Source organism: Apteryx mantelli, chromosome 1, assembly GCF_036417845.1.
Source record: "Apteryx mantelli isolate bAptMan1 chromosome 1, bAptMan1.hap1, whole genome shotgun sequence".
In the NCBI taxonomy this organism is placed as follows: domain Eukaryota; kingdom Metazoa; phylum Chordata; class Aves; order Apterygiformes; family Apterygidae; genus Apteryx; species Apteryx mantelli.
This window is the reverse complement of record NC_089978.1, coordinates 194,783,269-194,802,844: the sequence shown is the minus strand read 5'-3', so window position 1 is coordinate 194,802,844 and position 19,576 is coordinate 194,783,269. Positions and strand designations below refer to the sequence as shown.

The 19,576-nt window shown below is 42.0% G+C and overlaps 1 protein-coding gene across 4 annotated transcripts in view; it reads right to left on the bottom strand.

The window, feature by feature from the left end:
• The window catches only part of ST7 (suppression of tumorigenicity 7), a 164,382-nt gene that overhangs the window by 123,564 nt on the left and 21,242 nt on the right, over positions 1-19,576 (bottom strand). The window contains exon 1 of one of the 4 annotated variants that reach the window (XM_013947839.2): positions 15,068-15,089. The exons of the other annotated variants lie outside the window; for them this stretch is intronic. The gene's annotated coding sequence lies outside the window, so the exon portion shown is untranslated. Of the gene's footprint in view, positions 1-15,067; positions 15,090-19,576 lie in introns of those variants that run through there. 4 annotated transcript variants of the gene reach the window in all.

Here is a 19,576-nt window from a genome sequence, read left to right as displayed (position 1 = left end):
TAAATGGCACAGTATAATCCTGTATAGTCCTTTGGTGTATTACTGTCAAAAGATTATGATGATAAATCACCTCTTTTCTGTTTTGCTTGGGGGTTTGGATGGTTTTGTTTTAAACATAGAATTGTTTATCAACAAGTATGTAGACAGTTACCGACATAGCAGAACAATGTAATCACTGGGTTCAAATCACATTTCAAATCCAGATTAAATATTTTATCTTTTCAGTAACATCAAGCCCTAACTCTCAATGGAGTATGTGAAGACTTCACTAAATTCTGGAATAGTTTTTGCCCCAAAGACAATACATGCAATTGTGTGATGAAATGGGGCCACTACTGTATCTGAAAAATGTACCAGCAGAACACGCTACTTTTTGATATGATCCAGTGAGAACTAAAAACAAAGGAACTAAACAGTAAGTACTGTGGTTAAATTAAATCCATTTAAATAATTAACTGTTTAAATGCATTTAAAAAAGAATAAAACAGCAAAAGAAGAGTGCTTATTTTGTACACTGAGGGAAATACCTGAACTTTCTGATGTGTGGGCTTTTTCTTTTTTGGTATCCTAAAATCAGGATCTGTGCTGAGGGACTGCACTTACGAAGATACATACGAAGGTCTCAAATGTATGAACAAACAGAGGTGGTAACAAATTAAAAAGCTATTAAAAACAAACTTATCATTTTTTTCTAAGAGACTACAGATTAGGATTAAGGACTACTTGAATAAACTGCATGCAAACTGCTGTCAGAGAGAACATGCCTGCCCCAGAAAAAAAACAAATACGTAATTTATATGCATAAAAAAAAAGTGGAGAGAAGATTTAAAACAGCAGTAAACACTGCCAACATAGCATTATTATCCATATTAACATTGATCTAATGTCAAAATTTTATGGTTAACAGTAAGCTGATGAGAGAGGAAGATCAAATTATATCTCAGTCTGAGTAAACATAATAAGAATGTTAAATCTAACATTATAAATAGCAATGATTTCATTGTACACGTGGGAAAAATTAAGAAGGACTTCTAAACCTATGAGGGAATGCCTACAAAACAATGTAAGGTGTCTGAGGTATTTAGCTGGGCTTCCCAAAGGAAATAAGATTCACATGAACACGTTGTGTGTGTGTGCATGCGAGTCCCCGCTTAATAACTTTGCAACCAGTTAGCCATTTCAACTCAGCTTAGCAGAAGGATAGAAGAAACAAAGTTATCCTGTGTGCTTTGTGAAAGCAAGTAATTAGATAGAGAAGAGGTAAATTATAAAGGCTTCTGCTGAATAAGAGAGTGCCGTGTTGAACACATTCCTTAATAGACATAAAAATTCCTATTATAACCACAGGAAAAACTTCAATCAAATTTTTATTTTTATTTTCCTAGGTGGATACCTGTGCATATAAAACTGGCTGAGTTGACATCGCAGCCTTAATATAATCCAGTTGCAGAGTCAGTCAGGAAACCAACTCCACTGGAAACTAAGCCTCACTAGTTCCACAGGACAAAAATCTATTTATTTCAGGATTTTAGTTTTCCCAAAACACAGAATTTCAGTAGTGTCCCAGCCTTTGTTTCCATATGTTCCAATCAGCTTCCATTCAGTGCCAGTCTATGTGACTGCAGACGAAAATTTTTCTATCAGGACAAAAACAAACAAACAAAAAAACCCCAACTTAACCACAAAAATTAGTAAATGTTTGGATTAGTTTGATTAACATAGCTTTCCTTGAGAAAGAGGAGCTTCTTAGATTCAACACTATAATCCATGCAAGACACACACCTCGACCAAAACCAATGGCTGGACTGATCAATGTTAGAAGTCCCTTTTGCGTGCAGGCACAGAAGTCCATCAATATGACTAAGACTGTAGGCTCAGGAGAGAAAACCTGGACAAAGCAGTGTCATTTGCTGCATATTCAACCGTAGAACCTCTCCTGAAAACTAAGTGTTCTCCAACTAAAGAAGATTTATCTAGGAAAGGCCCAACTTGAGGAACAAACGTAAGGTGAAAAGTAAGCTTCCATCAAAGCACTTAAGGAAGTTAAAAGCATAGTCTCACTTGCTTTTAGAACTAGGCTTTTAAATTTCATAGACACCTTGGTAATGTTCTCCTAAACAAACTACAGGAGAAATCTAGAGGTATTTAGTCACGCTAACAGCAGGCTGCCTTATACAATCGGAGGAAAATAGTATTGGAAAAATAAATCTGCCCTCCTCATGGCAGATTCAATGGCACCAACGTCCTTCCTGCCAAATGCCAGCCACAAAGGAAAATTGCAGAAACTCCCAAGTCCAACTTTATGTGGGAACTCAACTTCAGAAGTACTGCAGACCTTTACGAGGAGGCTCACGGCACTTAATAGTTCACAGTTCTTGCAGGAAATCCCAGTGGCCAAAATAGGAAGAAATCTTAGCAACTGCTGATTATGCATTCTGCCCAGTGATGATCACTATATTAATACCATGGTAGAACCAAGATTCTAAATGGACATGATAATGAGCATCAACTAAATGATCAGGTATTGACACTATTTAAGTTTCTAAGAAACTATGATACTAGTGGGTTTCCCTACAAGCAGACCACACTGCCCAGGCCCAGTGTGCTTATCTCCGCTTCCAAGCCTCTCCTGTGGCAAGGGTGGTGGTATCTGCAGAGCCTCTGCACTCCTGCAGTGCTGAGGAGAGGATGAAGAGGTGGAGGCAGAGGTTTCAGGTTTCCAATTCCACAGCACTTATCCCACGAAAGTGCTACCCAGCACGATTAGAAAGCACTGATTTTCTGAATCAGTTGTTGTTGTCAACAGCTTCAGCAGCCACTAACCCTAGCTGTGCCTATTTCTCTTCAGTGACTATACAAAGAGTCAGGCTTGAGCAGCTCGGATGCAGATGTCTACATATGGGTAGATGAACCCCCTGGGTGCCTATGGGTTTTCGGGGAGCGCAGGAAAAAGAGTAGGCTATGCTGGGATAAGGGGTCCCATATTTCAGCAAAGGAAACAGATCCCCATACTCCAAAACCTCCTTTAACTGTGACTTCTGTCACAGGCTCAAGTTCCCTTGACTGAACAGGTCCCAGACTTCAGCAAGATCAAGTCACCTGGCAAGCAGGTGCTGAGCTGAGAGAGACACTCTTATCCCCACGTACAGCTGCATAAATCTCCATTACAACATTGATTTAACAGTATCACGATACTTAGAAGCACTGGTTCTATTGGTCTGGTCACTATTTTCTGGTTTCAGGATCATAAAAGATTGAAGGGCTCATGTTCAGTATCAGACAGCATAGAGAGTTTATCAACTTCTGTATAAAAACAGGAAAGTTATGCTCAGACCAGAGATTGCAGATATACAAAACAGATAAAAATCAGCAAGAGTTGCTTCACCAAAGAGAAAGTCTCCCTTGTCATCTGGAGACATTCCTCCTTCTAACAAATTTAAGCATGGAGACAAATTCTTTTCATCAAGTCAGAGAGAGTTTGTGGCCCTTTTGACATACCCAATCTGTTTGTTTACAGCTACCCAAACTGTTGTCTAATCAGAGAGAAGACCTTCAGTTTGCAGTAGAGCACGTGTATATGGACCGTCCTCGCAGTCAACCTATAGGGCAATCAGAAGACCTCTGTATCTCTCTTGTTGATTCTTCACGATATGTATCAGTCTTCAGATCACTACAGACTCTGCTTAGCGTTATTTGTTGTCAGTCAGTTCTATTTATCCACTTTAGCCTCTGGCCCTGTTTACACTACAGCAGAGTAGTGTTTGACACCACTTCTCCTTAGTGGAACACGGTTTGGTTGCTGGCCAGAACAAAACCTCAAGTCTAAGGAACGACCCACCCTCCTGCGTTTAGTTGATAAGGTTGGCTCTGCACCGCCTATGGCCACTCCACAGACATTCTCTATAAGATAATTCTCCTTACGTTCTCTGATTTTGAATTCAAGTAAAACAGCTTGAAAAGTGTACAGTATCTTGTTACAAAGAGTTGTAACTTTTTCTGAAAAGTTCTACAGAGGATTGGAAGAAAATATATTTTGAATTAATTTACACAAACTACTGTACCTTTCTTCAGCTCACACCAAACACTACTGGAAACAGCACATCGGATGAATGTGGTCCACTATGGCATCTCCCTGACCTGTACCATCCCACCTGTCTATAAATCAGTAAGAATAGACTTTAAGACTTCATTAACTTTCTTTCTGTTAATTGGGTGAATGAATTTGGCACAAAAATAACTTTCTGAACACATTAGAAGTAGGGAAAAATCAAAGGAATAAGTATTTTCATAACCAAAGGATATGTGATATCAAGTGTCTAACTATGAACATAAAGTCCCTAGCACACAGTGTTAGGTCCCAGTGAAAAGACTTCAGTGGAAAGTCCAACTGTGTCCTAATCATGTGCTCAGAGTGCCCCTTATTCCAAATATCTTTCTCACATCTGTGCAGAGGGAGTCAAGATTCTTCTGGAACCTTGTTTTCATTGCATGCAATAATTGCTCCTTACTGAAGCAATTATTTTTATAGAATATATTCCACAAAAAATAATTCACTTGGTTCAAACTTTAGCTCTGCATTGCAGATGCACATAAAAGAAAAACAAAAATGAATTTATATTTCATCAGCAACTAACCCTTCACCGGTTTTCACTATCATTTACTGACTTGAGTTAATATCAGTTTAAATGCAATTAAGATAACAGTTGCTTAGAGAAATACCAATATATTTATTTTGCTCTAAAATAGCATAAGAGATAAAAAACAAGCAAGATGAAAAGCAACACTTGTTGAAATGTGCCCTACGTGTCCTTTGATAATTCCATGTGCTGACGCACACAGTGCTGTTCTAGAGAGACACGTGCTGCACACTCACTGTGGAAGCAAAAAGGAACTGAAATTTTACTTGCAATAGCCATGGTAATAGCTCAGCTCTGCAGCGAAGCATAGAATATTTACCTGCAATAAGCTACAGACCCAGGAGAAGTCTCTATGGCAGGAGCTCCCTGAAGGGGTAATTTCCTGGTTAAAAGCTGGAGATGAAGCATTTATTGTCTTTAAAATCTGTTTTTATAATGATGCTTGTTTTCCATTGTTATTAACATTGCTTGCTTAAAACAGAGTGATTCACTATTTTATGACTGATAAGGGCTACTATGTCTCCAACAATAAAAACAGCAAAAACAAACCAAATAAAATCCACCAGATGACAATAGTGTGGAGTGCCCCCCTTGCAAAAAGTCATAGCAAAGTGGTAAACCATCCTCTAGGGATGGATGAAATGGAGCAAGACAATTGCGTACATAAATCTTTCCACTCAAGCCAGAATCTGAATTAGAGCAAACAGGCATGGCACGGTGGTTACTTACTCCTCCTGGTCCAGAGCTCACCTACCCAGGCACAGCCAGGCTCAGATCCTAACCCCCAAGACCTGCCCCACACCTGCCCAGTGCTTCCCAACCCAGAGCCCCACCACACGTGTCTATCTCTCCATAATGTCCATCCCTCCCCTTCGAGGGTCGCCAGCCCTCCCCAGTGTACAGCCAAGTACCTCGTCTTCTCCAGCCCACAACAAAACCTTTCTCGCTCCTCTCCTCCTTCTCGCTCTGTATCCTCTGCTTTAAGCCTTCTCCTAAATAGTCACACATCTGAGTATCCAATCCATCCCAAAGTCTTCAACCTCTTCTGGCCCAGATTTCCCCCTTCCTTTCAATCCCCTGATCAAAAGACTCTTTCATCTCAGCCAGATGTCCCCTGCATGCAAATAAGGGGACAACAACATGCAAAATTAATTTAAATAATATTGCTTAAGATAAAGTGTTGTCCCTAGTGTAACAGACATCCATATCACTTTTTTCTTCTTTCTTTCTAAAATCATACTATTATGTTTTTTGCCTTTGCAATACTTTTGGAATTAACTTCAAATTGAAATTCAGCCTTAAGAGCTGAAAATTTTTCAGGCTTCTGAATCTGCACAAGTCTATTCATGCAAGAAAAATATTCTGTCCATCACTGCATTTGAGGTAAGAAGAGATACAATAAAGTTAACAAGCTTTAAGAAACAAGAAACATGGATCTGAAAGCACATCATGCCTTCTCCTAATGCAAAGCTATTGAAGCATATACATAGATATCTACGAGGAATATTTTATCCTGAAAGCTTCAGTAAACCCTAAGTTTTGCAAAATTAAGACTCTTCATTAATGATTATATTGAGCTAGGTTTAAGAGTGTATAATAAATAGGTTTTAGTACATTAAAAATTACTAGTTACAAGCCCCTAAAAGCATGTTTTTGCCATCCCTCCTCCACCATCATTAAAAACAAACAAACAAAAAAAAAACACCTTAAAAAGAACTGTTTTGCAGACCTAGTAGTACAAAAGTAACTCTTTAAATTACAGATTAAGGAAAAAAAGAATCATGCTATGATGGCATGACTGAACAATTCCATGTCATCAAGCCTAATGAAACAAATCTTTTCATGTAATTCTGAAACTTCTAGAGATAAAGAAAGATCATTAGAATCTTTTATTTCATATCCTCCTATATCAAGGACTTTTCTATAATGTATTTTAGAGTATTACACAGTACAAGAGCTAGACAGTAGTTCAGAAACAAATGTTTTATATTTTCAAAGAGTTATAATGCTTTTTATTATTGTTTTGAAAATAATCAGAAAATGGATTTGCTTATTTGCCATTGTTGAAAAACAATTGAAAGATATTCTGAATTTCCTTGATTTGAGGCATCAGTGATCTCAGAGAAAAATATGCTCTTGTCAAGCAAGTCTTTGTTTGGTTTTGTTTTGTTTGAAAGAGGAATTAATACACTGTTGGGAACAAACAAAACTCTTCATCCTCTTATGATACATAATTTTTGCACAGGGTTAATACTGAAACCCATTGTTTAATTTTCTTTCACAATCAAATAAATCCATTTGCCTGCTAGTAATACTGTGGTGCAATTTCACTGCTTCTGCAGCAGCCAGCTATGGTTTTCTGTCTTGCCTATTTCCTAGCTACCAGAAGTTCCAAAAATCATTCCTTTAAAAGCTCTGCTAGGAATATTTTATGATTCTCTCTCCATATTTTTTTATCCCAGGGACTATCATTTATGATTCTCTTTGCATACTGTTTTATCCCTGGGACTACTATTTCACGTCCAGCAGCCACGCTAACTAAACCAGTGAGAGCCCTTGTTCCTTAAACCCAGCTTTTTGAGCTCATCCTTTTAAGCGGTGTGCAGCGAGCCTGTCCTGGGAACTGCATGCAGGGAGACTGAAAGCCCACAGGGGTAAAGCTGTTTAAGGGAGCACAGTTATCAAAGACGTGCCCGAGGAATCACAGCTTAAAAGTCCACTGTGAACAACAGACCAAGGCTCATGGCAGTTTCTGCCATCTTTGCTGATCTCTGAGATCCTGGGAATTCCTTGACTCCAGGAAGTGTAAAACCTCTTTTTAGAAGGCATATCTTGAATTTTTGCTGGAATCTTGTCACAGCGGCAAATGTGGTCATGATCTAGCCGACTAAAAAGAGATTCATAGCCTTTTAGCACCTTTGTAACCCTACACACCAGACCAACAGATCCAGTATATTGTTCCCCAACCAGTCAGAACTTAGTCTTTACATAAAATAGCCATCAGATACCAAGAGACTGCATGTATAAGCCATTCTTTTAAGAAGCCTACAGTTCTTCTGGGAAATATAAAACATCTTTTTTCATTTAATTGGCAGTTGAAGTCATTTCTGAAAAAAGTTTGAAAAGAAATTCTCGCGTTTTAAAGATGTTGCCTAAATGTAAACAGAGTACTTGGTATCAAATGACAAGACTTGATCTCAAGGCACAAAGTAGTTTAGGAAAGTGAAATACAGTCCAGGAAAAGTGGGTTTAGTGCAGTTTCTCAGAATTCCCAGGGCAGAGCGAGAAGTCACAAGGTATCTTTCACTCTAAATTTCCCCCCCCTTTTTTTTTTGCATAGAGTCTGCTGTCTTTAAGCACTGGTGTCAGTGTAGGATCTGAGAAAGGCTTTTACCCTTTCGAAGTCTCATCTAGTTTCTCCTACACTCAAAGTGAAAACATTTCTCTTTTCAGTTCCACCCCAAAACTGCCCAAATCCTTTTTCCATAGCCTGCAGAGCTGCTTAGAAAATGTCAACAGCAGAGCACAGTGAGCCTCCAAGTGCCTCCTGCACTACAGACTGCCAGCCCTGGGCAACAGTTTCCCAAGAGCTCTAATATAGTTTCTATCCAAAAAACTTCAGACCCTGCCAGCAGTTGGCTTATTAAATTTCAAATCTGTGCTCTCTACACAGTACTCAAATGCGCTTCTGCAGTAACACCTATTAGTTCTCCTGTGTGGCAAGCACTTGTCCTTTAGGCAGACATGATTAAACTCCTTCAGAACTTTTCCTCCTTGCACTCCTGTTCCTCACAGATCACTAGTGCAGACACAGAGCCTTTCTCCGACTGATACAACAAAGTGAAAGACAAAGCACCAGTGATCACTCGTGGAACGGGGGATAAGCGCTCACCCTGCCAGGGCCCCCATTCTCTCCATCAACCACCCTACCCCAAAAATCACTCACACCCTGAGCCTGCTCACATACCTTGGAGCCCACCTCCAGTGCCTTCATCTCAGAGCCTGCACTCACTCTGCGACTTCACTATTCCATTTTTTTCAGTTCAGCCATTACTGCTGCTCCCCTCCCTGTGCTCAAATCCCACAACACAACCCAAATCCACCGGTGATGGGAACTTGCTGCCACTGTGTGTGCCTACTGGTTGCCACATCTAGACAAGTCCACCCTTTCACTTAGTTCTACCTGCAACATGGTTCCCTGATTTTGCTTTGGCAGGGAGCTAAAAGATATATTCACAAATTGCTCTTATTAAAAATCACTGTCACAGCACTTAGAGGACAGAAAAAGACAGGTCTGAGAAATAACAGACTTATGAAAGCACTATGAAAAATACTTTCTAGTGTCACTACCACAATATAATACAGAACCCTTTCTAGCATACAGTGAAAGACCCAAATTAAATATTGTTGGATTGCTGGGTGGCAGTGATCTGCATGACAGACCAGGGTTATTTCACAAGTAAGCCAAGGCTTTAACTACTATATAGGTATGCTTGTATATGCAATGCAGTTTCTTCTAAAGCCTTTATGAGACTGTGAAATGGAGAACTATGCCTCAAAGACCAGGCTCTGCTGAAAAGCCAGAGAACTGGTAATCAAAACAGAGGTTACCATAAAGTTATAGAAAAGTTACAGACATAATCAGGAAAGATTGAAGTGTGTGAACAAGAAAAGAAAGAATGAAAGGAAGTGAGAGAAAGTTTATAGAACAAAATGCTAGGGAATTTAATTTGGAATGGGGTGGTATCTATCTGTGCAATAATGGCTTTATAAGCCACATCCTGAAACTGAAGAGAATATCAACAATAAACCTCCTCTGAACCAGCACAGGTTTCACAGGAATGTTCCCACAGTAAGGATCACATTCATTGCTCTGTGCCAGGAACAATATTGCATTGTAACGTCTCCAGGATTCTAGCAGACATAAGAAAAAGCATTTAACCTTAGCAATAGGCAAACTCCAAGAAGTGGCTAAAGCAGCAAACAGGAGAGCAAAATGTTTTTTGTTCAGCATTTGGTATACTGAAGCTCAAAACCCCAAACTATTTATTGAATTCCTTACTAAGTAACATTAGAGAAGAAAAATCAAGCAATGTTCTTTTGGCTGGACCACTGTATGACAATTTTTGATGTGCTGATTATATAGCCAAACATACCGAAATAAGCTCAAGAGACAAATGGATGCAAAAAGCCTAGATTTTAACAAAACTTGAAAGGCTGATGCTCCAATAACCAAGTTTGGCCCCACCTGTATATCCAAAGAAAAGTTGAAAAAGGCCAGAAAGCAGCAAAAGTGCTTCACAGCCAGAACTAACATTATTTAACATCATTGATTAAGGCACAGACTGAGGAGTCAGCACAAAGCTAATGCTTAATTGTAGTGATAAATCACATTAAAAACATCAGTCCCTGCTCTTGAAGGGAAGGAAAATTCAACACCATGCCACTCCAAAAAGTAACAAATTTTGCTTTGTTTCTGGACAATTCTGGAACAGGCAATGCAAAAGGAACAAAGACATTAGACATGGCATTACCTTGAATCTAGTACATACGCTGACATCTGTTATCTAGAAGGAAGACAGAGCCTGCAAAAGTGGTATTTTTGCCTCCCACATGGGGAGGTGTGGGCCGCTGGTGACTGCGGAGAGCTGTCAGGAGAGCCTTGACTTTCCCAGGGGTCACTCACCCTTCGACCCCTTCACCAGCGCCATGTGATGCCCCAGGCATTAGATACAGGCAAGTATTTGAGCCTTATGGATACATGTGACAAAGAAGAACTTCAAGTGCTTTCTCTGCCTGGGCAGTCTTACAGATTTGAGGACAGGAAGTGAATATGGTGATGGCTATGCAGAGAACACTGCTGGCTCTGCATTTTTTTTTAAATTAATAGTTCCAATGATTTTTCACTTTTTTTGTTTGTTTTATGGCTTTGTTTGGGTTTTTTTGCAAGCTTCTTTAACATGTAGCAGAGCTCAGGCCATCTTGTTTCTAAGAGCAAGATTCTTCTAATCTTTAATGGGCACTTATTTTTCTTTCCTACATAATTTTTAAGTAACCTCTTTTAGCATTCTTAGGAGAACAAGATTTCACAGCCAATCTGTTTTTCACTTGCTTAGAGAACACTCTACGCTTTCTCACAATCATTACAGCAGGAAAACTGTAGCCTACACAGAAAGGAAAGAATAAATTATGCCATGACAGGTTTATAAGACTAATTCTAACAAATATCTCTCAGTAGCCTCCTATTCACTGTTTCTCTAGAACAGCTACTAGGAGTTTTTCTGCTGGAAGTATTTTCAAAAATATCAAAGTATTTCACGTAAGCACATGAATTTCGATGATATTTTGCCAGTGAAGTCCAGACAGAATACCAGATCAAGAGGAAAAAGGGAGACCCTTCAAAGCTCACTGGTCAGAGCAGTGGCCTAGGATAAGACAGACCAGAGATCTGACCCTAATTCATAAATTCAATTTACTTTTCTTACTTCAGATCACTCCAAATCTGACTTCTGTCAAAGTTGCTTCCTCCACAAGGCCCTGCTCTGACCAGTGCAATTCACCTGATATAAATCTGTTATGGGTCAGTCAAAACAGGGCTTTGAAGCTGCGTCTCCTGTGTCCCAAGGCCAGGGCCATAACACAGTCACCAATATACACATCACAGTACAGCACAGCTAACCTAGCACAACTTCTGAAAGATGTCTATTTTTTCATGCATCATTTCACAGTGTTCAGGTGTGCACAAAGTCTAAAACATCTAAGCTAATTTTGCTTCAGCAAGATCTTTATATGTATCTCAGTCTCACCCTATCTACTGTTGTTGGATTATTGTTAAAAATAAAAAATACCCATGTTCTAGAGAGAAAGAAATTATAGCCCTGAAAAGGGTGATATCCAATGCTATCAATCAGGTAGCTATACCATGTGCTCTGGATATAATATATCTATTTTTCTTTCATTCATCCCTTTGTGATACATGTAATATGTTTATTGCCCTGTTCTTACTGTTGCAAAAAAAAAAAACAAAAAAAACCCACAACAAACATTTCATGCCTTACCTACATGAACTTATTTAAATATTGTTTTAGTTGTGTCACTGAAACTCTCAGAAGACCAAGTGTCCTTTGGAAAAGTTAATTATGGAACTTTTGTATTCCAGTGTCATTAACTTTCCTAAATAGTCAGGTCACTTTTGAAAATAGGATTTAGGTGCATAATGACTTGGAAGGGAATTCAGAACTCCCAAGTTTTGAGACAGTCTGATAGCTCACCTGTATCACTGATCCACACCCCTATAACTTGTTCCAGAAGTCTCTTATCCCTGATATTTATTTACTTGAATTTACTGTGAATTCTACTATGAAGAGCTAAGATTAAAACAAGAGGCCAGAAGGACAGGGTCCAAAAAACTAGAAGCATTTAGATTCTTACTACTATAGAAAGCAACATTCACAGAGGAATTTCCTACTATATTACACTTGACATGGGACATAGCAAATTACGGCTTTCTACCCTTAGACTAACCCCATTCTCTGTATCATGACCTCAGTACACAAAATATACCCAAAAGAACAACACTGAAGTCTGATAAAAGAAAAGTAGAATTATTCTGGTGATAGTGTTCTTGCCATCTTCATCTATCAACTCCCCTGAGTCCACTGAGAAAGTCTCCTAAGATTTCCCCTATGTAAGATGTGCCCAGCCAGCAAGACTTCTCCCTGAGCTTTCCATGAAATGCCTTTTATCCAATATCTCTGTGCTTTTCCTTTTCAACTCAAGCACAGAATATTTGACCCCACTCCTACTTTTTGTTATGAAATAGGAACATGCCAACATTTTTTCCTCAGTAGAAAATTTATTTTTAAATTGATGGCTAAGAATGCAGCATAAAGTATCTTAAAAAATGTTCTTAGTCATCATTTCCATAATATTTCAACTCTTTCGCAGGAAATATGATTCAGAAGAGAACAGCAACAGAATAAAAAACAAAGGCTTTCTATTAGTACGTGATCACAGCTCTTCATTTCAAATCTGATTGATAATAAAAAATTGCTGTGCCTGGATAAATAGTGACACTTTGGAATAATACTAATAAACAACTGGAGATCTTTCTCAAAGGTACACCATATTTCGGTCACATATAGTTCATTGGTCAGCTACTGAAACAAAGGCTTACACTATGTTGTCCGTGTTGGGAGCATGACAGACCCCTCTAGGTTTTCAAAGAAGTGAACCTTAAAAGGAGACAATCTATGTCTAAATCTGGATCACCTCCCTCACTAACAAATTCTCATTCATCCCAGCTGGCCTGTTCTCATAAGGAAGGTTTTCTATCCCAAATGAGGAGAGATCTGCTATATTCACCATTAATTCTTAAAAGCACATCATACTTGCGCAGAAAGTATGGTTAAGTACTCTTATACCAGACTAGCCCGTACTAGGAACAGAGTAGTCTGTTCCTCCTCCAATGGCACTGACAAATAAAGGTAGGTGTGTTTTTGTTTCAGCAATGAGGAAGGGTAGTTGTAATAGTGTTCAATGTCTGAAGCATAAGGATCAAATTTTTAAGTTTTGTAAATCAAGCTTTTATAAAACCTAAGGCCATACTAGTTAGTCCATGCATCCAGGCAGTCAGTTTCAGTCAAAACTAAGAATTATTCCTTGCTTCCCTTCTTACTGCATTACACTTTGTTACAAAAGTGTTCCTGCCAGACAATGTAAAAGCAGATCAATCTCTCTAGTGCACTTTAAGATCTTGTGGGTTTTAAGGTACTATATTGACTAAATATATTTTACCACATACAATTAGGAAAAAAAAGGAAATATGACTGCAGGTAAACATTCATTAAATTGCTATATTTCTTCTTTCCTTTTATTGGATTACCATGGCTGTGTTTACTGTCTTAATTTTTTGTTAATTTTTAATCCTTTGTACTATTTTTCATATGAAATTATTTTAGAAAACACAAACAACTTATGTTCAAACTGTGTATTCATGATGAAACATAAAAAGACATTCATATTCATGTTGCCATTAACTTTTACCTATTGAAGCCAATGAGATATCAGCTACTGACTTCACTGAGAGCAGGTTAGACCATTCAGAAAAAAATCTAACAGGATAATATCACAAAGAACAGTCAAATGAATTATCACACTGGAATTAAATAAACTAAATGTAAAAAAGCAAGTGGTAACCAAAATCTAACATGTAAGTGTTGTCTCTCAACTCCATTATAAGGTTACAGACAGTTATAAAGACACCATTTTCTAAAGTTGGCTTAGCAAGGGCAACATGCACAGAATCACATCGTGTCTGATGTTCAAAAGCTATAAGAATAATCCCGTAACATTTGCTTCCCAGCCTACATTGCTGTTCACTGAATAGAAAGAATGGGATTTTTCTTAGAGTAAACATTGCACCTGACAAAAAGTATTTGCTGAAGCAGTATCCATGCTTTTGTCTAGACCTTACACATCCACAAACTGGAAGATTTTTCTCTCCTCTGAGTAGGAGAGAAAACTTATCTCCTCGGCAATTTCATCCACAATGATTTCTACCTTACATTACAGTAATAACAGGATATTAAATAAGAAAAGCAACAGTGTCTCCACAGTTATTTGCGCAGTTAGACTCCCATATAAATCCTATTTTTAATCACTAATAAATAGGCTCTTCTATAACCAGAAGACTGAGAAGTCATGGTCTTGTTGCGTGGACACCATTGTTTCCTAAAGGAAAAAGATTCTTGCAACCTGGCCCAATCTTGTTTTGGACAAACACCAGTCTGCAAAGAATAGAGCAAAATGCTGAATTCCACCCAGTTCTAAACTCAGGGGGATTGGGGCTATTCCTTGCTACAGATTTTGGAGATGCAGTCCCCCGTGCAAACTCTCTCCTAATATTTATGGCAGAGTCCCCAGAGCTCAAGACACAGACTGCTGGAGCTCCCAGGTATTTAAGGCCTATTTCTCCCAGAGTTTATTTGGATATGAAAGTTTGTGTCTTTCAGGAACAACCTGTCTGTAAAACACAGAAACTGGCTAAACAAAGCAAGGTTTCTAGTCACAAACATCTTACCTTAAAAAGCACTGAAGTAACATGAAAAGCCAACACACCCTACCAGTCTGACCTTATCCCATCTTAAAGCCCTGCGTTTAGTCAAAAAAACCTATCCCAACCCTCTCCTTGCCTCTTCTGCTGTCTCTTTGCATGTTAAGTCAAAAGGCCTTTATTCCTATAGGATATCCTTTCTGAAAAGCTTTCTCTCTTGCTGTCCATGTATTTCACAGAGTAGAAATCAGTCGCAGCTCACCAGCACAGTCAAGTTCTGTATAACTGCATAGGGAGACTTTCAAAAGTGAATGGCCTTGCTGGCAGAAAACAATGGCTGCAGTAGTATGGAAAAGTTGTTGAGCACAGATCATACCTAGCTGTGCCAGAAAAATCTTCTCTCGCCGTGACTGTCCATGAAGTATCACATCTGCGCTGAAAAATAAATACTGTAATCCAGAATAAAAGCTACAACTATAAATGGCTTTCATACAACAAATGGAATTCATAACCTTATACAAGGGTATTTCTCAAGTGGCTGCAAATGCATCTAAAAGCTCCTGAGCTTCTCACTCACTAGACAATAAAGAAAAAAGTAACATATTGATTCCTTAAGTTTGTGTTTCTCATTGACAATGCAGATGAAAAACCAATAACAAGCCACTGGTAGAAATAAGGCAAAGAGATGGTTAAAAATCTGTTAATTTGAAATAGAGCCCTATAAGGGGAAGCTAGGCAAGGACAACTGCAGGAGGCCTTGACTTCTCCTGGGAAAAGCTCTAGCTAGGAGGAGCTGCTGCTAACAAGCTCTCTTGGTTGCCCCTGACCAGAGGGAGTTGGGGCCTTTGATCCCAGTGGCCCTTGATTGGGCGGTCAAGCACCCTCTTAGCCAGTGCTAGGGAGAGGCCTATATAAGAGCCAGGCCTAGAGCGCAGCTCCTAGAGCACAGCGAACAGAGGCAGCAGTTTGTGCAGCAGGGCGCGCGAAGGTACCTTCGTTTCTGATCCCTGTGGTGTACGCTTCCTCAAGTATGGTCGTGACACGCCGCACAGCGCGTTCCCCAGCGGCTGTTGGAGTTGCTATGTCAGAGGCTTGGACCCAGACCGACCCTCTGACAGCAGATGCAGCTCTACATGTCTCAGGCTGCAGGGAGTGCTTGGGGCCTCTCCGGGAGGCCTGGGCTGGCAGCCAGCTCTCCTGCAGGAGGTGTGCTGCTGTTGACGAGTTGTGTCGTCAGGTAAGGGAGTTACGGGAGGAGGTCAGTAGGCTGCGCAGCATCCGAGAAGATGAGCAAGAGATAGACAGGGTATTCTCGGAGACTGTGCAGCTCCAGGAGTCCCAACCCCCCACAGCAGTGGAGTTGCCGGAGGGCTCTGTGCCGTGTGAAACGGTATATCATAACACCGTAGAAGAAGGCTGGAAACTGGTCACTGCTCGTGGGAGGAGAAAGGCTCCTACTCCTCCTGGAGACTTGCAGCTGAAGAACAGGTTTAGTGCCCTCCAGGATGAGGAGGAGCTGGGCATGGCTGCAAGGGAAGTACCTGGGACAACAGACCCTGTGCCTTGCCAGAACGCCCGGAAGAAGCGGCGGGTGATTGTTGTGGGGGACTCCCTGCTGCAGGGGACGGAGGCATCTATCTGCTGACCTGACCTCATGTCTAGAGAGGTTTGTGGCCTGCCAGGGGCTCGTGTGAGAAACGTCATGGAAAGACTGCCAAGGCTTGTCCACTCATCAGACTATTACCCTCTGCTGCTCTTCCACGTGGGCGCTAATGACACCAAGGGCAAACTGGAGACCATCAAGCAGGACTTCAGAGCTCTGGGGATGGTGGTCAAGGGTCTGGGAGCCCGGGTCATCTTCTCCTCAATCCTGCCAGTGAGGGGGATGGAGGACAGGAGGAGGAGACGGACTTTCCAGGTTAATGACTGGCTGCGCCGCTGGTGTTGGCAACAGGGTTTTGGTTTCTACGACCATGGGACCCTGTTTGAAGATTGACAACTGCTGGGGAAAGATGGGATCCACCTCACTAAGCAAGGCACACATGTCTTTGCCAACAGGTTGGCCAACCTGGTAAGGAGGGCTTTAAACTAGGAAAGACGGGGGAAAGGGAGAGTTATAGTGCCAGGGTAGCTGGCAAAAGACAGCTCAAGTCAGGACGCCTCCAGCAGGTGAACGCAGCCAGGGAAGTGCGCATGGGATGTGGCTATGGAGGATCCTCTTGCATCCCTCCTGGGAAACCTGCATGCTCGATCACCTCCCTGAAATGCCTGTACACCAATGCACGCAGCTTGGGGAATAAACAGGAAGAACTAGAGATCTGTGTGCGGTTGCAGGGCCATGATCTCATTGCCATTACAGAGACATGGTGGGATAGCTCGCATGACTGGAGTGCTGTCATGGATGGCTACGTGCTTTTTAGGAAAGACAGGCCAGGTAAGCGAGGTGGTGGAGTTGCTCTTTATGTGAGAGAGCACCTGGAATGTATTGAGCTCTGCCTAGGGGTGGATGAAGAGCGAGTCGAGAGCTTATGGGTAAGGATCAAAGGGCAGGCTAGCATGGGTGACACTGTTGTGGGTGTTTACTACAGGCCACCTGATCAGGAAGAGGAAGTCGATGAGGCCTTCTACAGACAGCTGGAAGTAGCCTCACGATCCCAGGCCCTGGTTCTCGTGGGGGACTTCAACCACCCCGATATCTGCTGGAAAGACAACACAGCTAGGCACAAACAGTCCTGGAGGTTCCTGCAGAGCATTGGTGACAACTTCTTGACACAGGTGGTGGAGGAGCCAACAAGGAGAGGTGTGCTGCTGGACCTCGTACTAACAAACAAAGAAGGACTGGTGGAAGATGTGAAGGCTGGGGGCAGCCTTGGCTGCAGTGACCATGAGATGGTGGAGTTCAGGATCCTGCGAGGAGGAGGCAGGGCACTAAGTGGGATTGCAACCCTGGACTTCAGGAGAGCAAACTTTGGCCTCTTCAGGGACATACTTGGAGGAATCGCATGGGTTAGGGCCCTAGAAGGAAGGGGTGTTCAAGAGAGCTGGTTAATATTCAAACATCGCTTCCTCCAGGCTCAAGAGCGATGCGTCCCTATGAGTAGGAAGTTCTCCAAAGGAGGCAGGAGACCTGCATGGATGAGCAAGGAGCTCCTGGCAAAACTCAAGCAGAAGAAGCAAGTATACAGAAAGTGGAAAGGGGGACAGGCCACTTGGGAGGAATATAGGAACGTTGTCAGACTATGCAGGGATGCGACGAGGAAGGCTAAGGCCCGTTTGGAATTAAATCTGGCAAGAGATGTCAAGGACAACAAGAAGGGCTTCTTCAAATACATCAGTAGCAAGAGGAAGACTAGGGAAAATGGGGGCCCTTTGCTGAATGGGGTGGCTGCCCTGGTGACGAAGGATGCAGAGAAGGCAGAGTTACTGAATGCCTTCTTTGCCTCAGTCTTTACTGCTCAGGCCAGCCCTCAGGAACCCCAGACCCTGGAGGCAAGAGAGAAAGTCTGGAGAAAGGAAGACTTTCCCTTGGTGGAGGAGGATCGGGTTAGAGATCATTTAAGCAAACTTGACACCCACAAATCCATGGGCCCCGATGGGATGCACCCACGAGTGCTGAGGGAGCTGATGGATGTCATTGCTAGGCCACTCTCCATCATCTTTGAAAGGTCAGGGAGAACAGGAGAGGTGCCTGAAGACTGGAAGAAAGCCAGCGTCACCCCAGTCTTCAAAAAGGGCAAGAAGGAGGACCAGGGAACTACAGGCCAGCCAGCCTCACCTCCATCCCTGGAAAGGTGATGGGGCAGCTCATTGTGGAGGCCATCTCCAAGCACGTGGAGGAAAAGAAGGTGCTCAGGAGTAGTCAGCATGGCTTCACCAAGGGGAAATCATGCTTAACCAATCTGATAGCCTTCTAGGATGGAATGACTGGCTGGGTAGATGAGGGGAGAGCAGTGGATGTTGTCTACCTTGACTTCAGCAAGGCTTTTGACACTGTCTCCCAGAACAACCTCATAGACAAGCTCATGAGTGGACAGTGAGGTGGACTGAGAACTGGCTGAATGGCAGAGCTCAGAGAGTTGTGATCAGCGGCGCAGAGTCTTGTTGGAGGCCTGTAGCTAGCGGTGTCCCCCAGGGGTCAGTACTGGGTCCAGTCTTGTTCAAATTCTTCATCAATGACCTGGATGAAGGGACAGAGTGCACCCTCAGCAAGTCGGCCGACGATACAAAACTGGGAGGAGCGGCTGATACACCAGAGGGCTGTGCTGCCATTCAGAGGGACCTGGACAGGCTGGAGAGCTGGGCAGAGAGGAACCTCATGAAGTTCAACAAAGGCAAGTGCAGGGTCCTGCACCTAGGGAGGAATAACCCCCTGCACCAGTACAGGTTGGGGGTTGACCTGCTGGAGAGCAGCTCTGCGGAGAAGGACCTGGGAGTGCTGGTGGACACCAAGTTAAGCATGAGGCAGCAATGTGCCCTTGTGGCCAAGAAGGCCAATGGTATCCTGGGGTGCATCAGGAAGAGTGTTGCCAGCAGGTTGAGGGAGGTGATCCTCCCCCTCTACTCAGCCCTGGTGAGGCCACATCTGGAGTGCTGCGTCCAGTTCTGGGCTCCCCAGTACAAGAGGGATGTGGCACTACTGGAGCAAGTCCAGCGAAGGGCTACAAAGATGATTAGGGGACTGGAGCATCTCTCTTATGAGGAAAGACTGAGAGAGCTGGGCCTGTTTAGCCTGGAGAAGAGAAGGCTGAGAGGAGATCTTATTAACGTGTACAAGTATCTGAAGGGAGGGTTTCAAGAGGATGGAGCCAGACTCTTTTCAGTGGTGCCCAGTGACAGGACACGAGGCAACGGGCACAAACTGAAACACAGACACTTCCATCTGAAC